Source organism: Urocampus carinirostris, unplaced genomic scaffold (genome assembly GCF_059441175.1).
Source record: "Urocampus carinirostris isolate Australia breed hairy pipefish unplaced genomic scaffold, RoL_Ucar_1.0 HiC_scaffold_139, whole genome shotgun sequence".
In the NCBI taxonomy this organism is placed as follows: domain Eukaryota; kingdom Metazoa; phylum Chordata; class Actinopteri; order Syngnathiformes; family Syngnathidae; genus Urocampus; species Urocampus carinirostris.
This window is the reverse complement of record NW_028283244.1, coordinates 10,001-17,500: the sequence shown is the minus strand read 5'-3', so window position 1 is coordinate 17,500 and position 7,500 is coordinate 10,001.

The window sequence follows — 7,500 nt, the reverse complement described above, 5'->3', positions numbered from 1 at the left end:
CCAAACACCGGCCCGATAAAACGCGCACAATTCCCCAAACACCGGCCCGATAATACGCGCGCATATCCCCAAACACCGGCCCGATAATACGCGCACAATTCCCCAAACACCGGCCCGGATTTCAGCCACTAGTGGCGGGCACAATTCCCCAAACACCGGCCCGATAATACGCGCACAATTCCCCAAACACCGGCCCGATAATACGCGCACAATTCCCCAAACACCGGCCCGGATTTCAGCCACTATTGGCGGGCACAAGTCCCCCAACACTAGCCCGGGATTCAGCCACTAGTGGCGGGCACGATTCCCCAAACACCGGTCCGATAATACGCGCGCATATCCCCAAACACCGGCCCGATAATACGCGCACAATTCCCCAAACACCGGCGCGGATTTCAGCCACTATTGGCGGGCACAAGTCCCCCAACACTAGCCCGGGATTCAGCCACTAGTGGCGGGCACGATTCCCCAAACACCGGTCCGATAATACGCGCGCATATCCCCAAACACCGGCCCGATAATACGCGCACAATTCCCCAAACACCGGCGCGGATTTCAGCCACTATTGGCGGGCACAAGTCCCCCAACACTAGCCCGGGATTCAGCCACTAGTGGCGGGCACGATTCCCCAAACACCGGTCCGATAATACGCGCGCATATCCCCAAACACCGGCCCGATAATACGCGCACAATTCCCCAAACACCGGCGCGGATTTCAGCCACTATTGGCGGGCACAAGTCCCCCAACACTAGCCCGGGATTCAGCCACTAGTGGCGGGCACGATTCCCCAAACACCGGTCCGATAATACGCGCGCATATCCCCAAACACCGGCCCGATAATACGCGCACAATTCCCCAAACACCGGCCCGGATTTCAGCCACTAGTGGCGGGCACAATTCCCCAAACACCGGCCCGATAATACGCGCGCAAATCCCCAAACACCGGCCCGATAATACGCGCACAATTCCCCAAACACCGGCCCGATAATACGCGCGCAATTCCCCAAACACCGGCCCGATAATACGCGCGCAATTCCCCAAACACCGGCCCGATAATACGCGCACATTTCCCCAAACACCGGCGCGGATTTCAGCCACTATTGGCGGGCACAAGTCCCCCAACACTAGCCCGGGATTCAGCCACTAGTGGCGGGCACAATTCCCCAAACACCGGTCCGATAATACGCGCGCATATCCCCAAACACCGGCCCGATAATACGCGCACAATTCCCCAAACACCGGCCCGATAATACGCGCACAATTCCCCAAACACCAGCCGGGGACCGGCCCACAGGAGGCGGCAGCCGGTCCCCAAACACCAGCCGGGGACCGGCCCACAAGAGGCGGCAGCCGGTCCCCAAACACCGGCCGGGGACCGGCCCACAAGAGGCGGCAGCCGGTCCCCAAACACCAGCCGGGGACCGGCCCACAAGAGGCGGCAGCCGGTCCCCAAACACCGGCCGGGGACCGGCCCACAGGAGGCGGCAGCCGGTCCCCAAACACCAGCCGGGGACCGGCCCACAGGAGGCGGCAGCCGGTCCCCAAACACTGGCCGGGGAGTGGCACAAATTCTAAGTCCCACGAGCCCCTGGTGACCCGACAATCGGACTTAGTGCAATTTTCCAAGTGCTGCAAGCCAATGTTGGCCCGACAAGTCCCCAAACGGCAGCCCGGTTTTGAGCCACTAGTGTCGGCCTATAAGTCCCCAAACACCGGCCCGGTTTTACGACCACTAGTCCCCCTACACTAGCCCGGGATTCAGCCACTAGTGGCGGGCACAATTCCCCAAACACCGGCCCGGATTTCAGCCACTAGTGGCGGGCACAAGTCCCCCAACACTAGCCCAGTTCTCAGCCACTAGTGGCGGGCACAATTCCCCAAACACCGGTCCGATAATACGCGCGCATATCTTCAAACACCGGCCCGATAATACGCGCACAATTCCCCAAACACCGGCGCGGATTTCAGCCACTATTGGCGGGCACAAGTCCCCCAACACTAGCCCGGGATTCAGCCACTAGTGGCGGGCACGATTCCCCAAACACCGGTCCGATAATACGCGCGCATATCCCCAAACACCGGCCCGATAAAACGCGCACAATTCCCCAAACACCGGCGCGGATTTCAGCCACTATTGGCGGGCACAAGTCCCCCAACACTAGCCCGGGATTCAGCCACTAGTGGCGGGCACGATTCCCCAAACACCGGTCCGATAATACGCGCGCATATCCCCAAACACCGGCCCGATAAAACGCGCACAATTCCCCAAACACCGGCGCGGATTTCAGCCACTATTGGCGGGCACAAGTCCCCCAACACTAGCCCGGGATTCAGCCACTAGTGGCGGGCACAATTCCCCAAACACCGGTCCGATAATACGCGCGCATATCCCCAAACACCGGCCCGATAATACGCGCGCAATTCCCCAAACACCGGCCCGGATTTCAGCCACTAGTGGCGGGCACAAGTCCCCCAACACTAGCCCGGGATTCAGCCACTAGTGGCGGGCACGATTCCCCAAACACCGGTCCGATAATACGCGCGCATATCCCCAAACACCGGCCCGATAATACGCGCACAATTCCCCAAACACCGGCGCGGATTTCAGCCACTATTGGAGGGCACAAGTCCCCCAACACTAGCCAAGTTCTCAGCCACTAGTGGCGGGCACAATTCCCCAAACACCGGTCCGATAATACGCGCGCATATCCCCAAACACCGGCCCGATAATACGCGCACAATTCCCCAAACACCGGCGCGGATTTCAGCCACTATTGGCGGGCACAAGTCCCTCAACACTAGCCCGGGATTCAGCCACTAGTGGCGGGCACGATTCCCCAAACACCGGTCCGATAATACGCGCGCATATCCCCAAACACCGGCCCGATAATACGCGCACAATTCCCCAAACACCGGCCCGGATTTCAGCCACTAGTGGCGGGCACAAGTCCCCCAACACTAGCCAAGTTCTCAGCCACTAGTGGCGGGCACAATTCCCCAAACACCGGTCCGATAATACGCGCGCATATCCCCAAACACCGGCCCGATAATACGCGCACAATTCCCCAAACACCGGCGCGGATTTCAGCCACTATTGGCGGGCACAAGTCCCTCAACACTAGCCCGGGATTCAGCCACTAGTGGCGGGCACGATTCCCCAAACACCGGTCCGATAATACGCGCGCATATCCCCAAACACCGGCCCGATAATACGCGCACAATTCCCCAAACACCGGCGCGGATTTCAGCCACTATTGGCGGGCACAAGTCCCTCAACACTAGCCCGGGATTCAGCCACTAGTGGCGGGCACGATTCCCCAAACACCGGTCCGATAATACGCGCGCATATCCCCAAACACCGGCCCGATAATACGCGCACAATTCCCCAAACACCGGCCCAGATTTCAGCCACTAGTGGCGGGCACAAGTCCCCCAACACTAGCCCGGGATTCAGCCACTAGTGGCGGGCACAAGTCCCCAAACACTAGCCAAGTTCTCAGCCACTAGTGGCGGGCACAATTCCCCAAACACCGGTCCGATAATACGCGCGCATATCCCCAAACACCGGCCCGATAATACGCGCACAATTCCCCAAACACCGGCGCGGATTTCAGCCACTATTGGCGGGCACAAGTCCCCCAACACTAGCCCGGGATTCAGCCACTAGTGGCGGGCACAATTCCCCAAACACCGGTCCGATAATACGCGCGCATATCCCCAAACACCGGCCCGATAATATGCGCACAATTCCCCAAACACCGGCCCGGATTTCAGCCACTAGTGGCGGGCACAAGTCCCCAAACACTAGCCAAGTTCTCAGCCACTAGTGGCGGGCACAATTCCCCAAACACCGGCCCGATAATACGCGCGCAAATCCCCAAACACCGGCCCGATAATACGCGCACAATTCCCCAAACACCGGCCCGATAATACGCGCGCAATTCCCCAAACACCGGCCCGATAATACGCGCGCAATTCCCCAAACACCGGCCCGATAATACGCGCACATTTCCCCAAACACCGGCGCGGATTTCAGCCACTATTGGCGGGCACAAGTCCCCCAACACTAGCCCGGGATTCAGCCACTATTGGCGGGCACAAGTCCCCCAACACTAGCCCGGGATTCAGCCACTAGTGGCGGGCACGATTCCCCAAACACCGGCCCGGCGCTGAGTATATGGCCTCCGAAAGGCCCATACATTCAGACGGGTCCATGTATTTTCAACGACAGCAGCAGTACCGCCAAAATCCATGCAGCGGCGCTGGATTTATGGCCTCCGAAAGGCCCATTCATTCAGACGGGTCCATGTATTTTCAGCGACAGCCGCAGTACCGCCAAAATCCATGCAGAGGCGCTGAGTTTATGGCCTCCGAAAGGCCCATTCATTCAGACGGGTCCATGTATTTTCAGCGACAGCAGCAGTACCGCCAAAATCCATGCAGCGGCGCTGTATTTATGGCCTCCGAAAGGCCCATTCATTACCAACGGGGCTGCAGTAGCATCCCGCGGCCACGCAGGGGCAGATATTGTGAGGGAATTACATGGTAGTGGACGGAGCGCCCATGCATTTCCAATGGGAGTGCAGTACCTCAAAAATCCGCTCCAAGCCACCGAACTTGAGGGCCCGACGTTCCCTCAACACTAGCCCAGTGCAATCGACATTTCGTTCTGTGTACATTGTTACACAGAATGACAATACAAGGGAATTATTATTATTATTATTATAATTATGATGTATTCAGCCACTAGTGGCGGGCACAATACCCCAAACACTGGCCCGGCGCTGGCTGAGTTTATGGCCTCCGAAAGGCCCATACATTCAGACGGGTCCATGTATTTTCAGTTTTCCGTAGCAGGTGTGATTGTTTGTTTAATTAGGTAGTTTGTGTTGGTGACGGTGTTCCTAACTGTGGTGGCTTGTTTGTAGAATGTGGGGCCCTGCGTTTGTGTTATGTTGATTTCTGGTAATTTACTTTTTACTAAGTAGTCTTTCAGGTTTTTGTTTCTTTTAAAGGCTGAGATGATTTTGTAATCTTGGATTATGCTTGTGTTCTGTAGTGTCTGATTTATATTTTGTCCATTCATTCAGACGGGTCCATGTATTTTCAGCGACAGCCGCAGTACCGCCAAAATCCATGCAGCGGCGCTGGATTTATGGCCTCCGAAAGGCCCATTCATTCAGACGGGTCCATGTATTTTCAGCGACAGCCGCAGTACCGCCAAAATCCATGCAGAGGCGCTGAGTTTATGGCCTCCGAAAGGCCCATACATTCAGACGGGTCCATGTATTTTCAGCGACAGCCGCAGTACCGCCAAAATCCATGCAGCGGCGCTGGATTTATAGCCTCCGAAAGGCCCATTCATTCCCAACGGGGCTGCAGTAGCATCCCGCGGCCACGCGGGGGCAGATATTGTGAGGGAATTACATGGTAGTGGACGGAGCGCCCATGCATTTCCAATGGGAGTGCAGTACCTCAAAAATCCGCTCCAAGCCACCGAACTTGAGGGCCCGACGTTCCCTCAACACTAGCCCAGTGCAATCGACATTTCGTTCTGTGTACATTGTTACACAGAATGACAATACAAGGGAATTATTATTATTATTATTATAATTATGATGTATTCAGCCACTAGTGGCGGGCACAATACCCCAAACACTGGCCCGGCGCTGGCTGAGTTTATGGCCTCCGAAAGGCCCATACATTCAGACGGGTCCATGTATTTTCAGTTTTCCGTAGCAGGTGTGATTGTTTGTTTAATTAGGTAGTTTGTGTTGGTGACGGTGTTCCTAACTGTGGTGGCTTGTTTGTAGAATGTGGGGCCCTGCGTTTGTGTTATGTTGATTTCTGGTAATTTACTTTTTACTAAGTAGTCTTTCAGGTTTTTGTTTCTTTTAAAGGCTGAGATGATTTTGTAATCTTGGATTATGCTTGTGTTCTGTAGTGTCTGATTTATATTTTGTCCATTCATTCAGACGGGTCCATGTATTTTCAGCGACAGCCGCAGTACCGCCAAAATCCATGCAGCGGCGCTGAGTTTATGGCCTCCGAAAGGCCCATTCATTCAGACGGGTCCATGTATTTTCAGCGACAGCCGCAGTACCGCCAAAATCCATGCAGCGGCGCTGGGTTTATGGAATCCGAAAGGCCCATTCATTCAGACGGGTCCATGTATTTTCAACGACAGCCGCAGTACCGCCAAAATCCATGCAGCGGCGCTGTATTTATGGCCTCCGAAAGGCCCATTCATTCCCAACGGGGCTGCAGTAGCATCCCGCGGCCACGCAGGGGCAGATATTGTGAGGGAATTACATGGTAGTGGACGGAGCGCCCATGCATTTCCAATGGGAGTGCAGTACCTCAAAAATCCGCTCCAAGCCACCGAACTTGAGGGCCCGACGTTCCCTCAACACTAGCCCAGTGCAATCGACATTTCGTTCTGTGTACATTGTTACACAGAATGACAATACAAGGGAATTATTATTATTATTATTATTATTATGTATTCAGCCACTAGTGACGGGCACAATTCCCCAAACACTGGCCCGGCGCTGAGTTTATGGCCTCCGAAAGGCCCATACATTCAGACGGGTCCATGTATTTTCAGTTTTCCCTAGTAGGTGTGATTGTTTGTTTAATTAGGTAGTTTGTGTTGGTGACGGTGTTCCTAACTGTGGTGGCTTGTTTGTAGAATGTGGGGCCCTGCGTTTGTGTTATGTTGATTTCTGGTAATTTACTTTTTACTAAGTAGTCTTTCAGGTTTTTGTTTCTTTTAAAGGCTGAGATGATTTTGTAATCTTGGATTATGCTTGTGTTCTGTAGTGTCTGATTTATATTTTGTCCATTCATTCAGACGGGTCCATGTATTTTCAGCGACAGCCGCAGTACCGCCAAAATCCATGCAGCGGCGCTGAGTTTATGGCCTCCGAAAGGCCCATTCATTCAGACGGGTCCATGTATTTTCAGCGACAGCCGCAGTACCGCCAAAATCCATGCAGCGGCGCTGGGTTTATGGAATCCGAAAGGCCCATTCATTCAGACGGGTCCATGTATTTTCAACGACAGCCGCAGTACCGCCAAAATCCATGCAGCGGCGCTGTATTTATGGCCTCCGAAAGGCCCATTCATTCCCAACGGGGCAGCAGTAGCATCGCGCGGCCACGCGGGGGCAGATATTGTGAGGGAATTACATTGTAGTGGACGGAGCGCCCATGTATTCCTATGGGCAATGCATTTCCAATGGGAGTGCAGTACCTCAAAAATCCGCTAGAGGGCCCCAAACTTGAGGGCCCGGCGTTCCCTCAAGTGCCGATTTTATACCCCCTTCTCCAGCCGACAGCCAGAATTATATTAGGGACTCGCAATTTTGAGAGGTGAGCACCAGGGCTAATCAGCGGCCACCCGTGACCATTGAGTCCGACAGAGCAGAGGCTAGGGGCGGCCTCGCATCTCGCAATTACCGAGGGAAGATGCCGGTTCTCGAAAAATTTCTAAGTTTT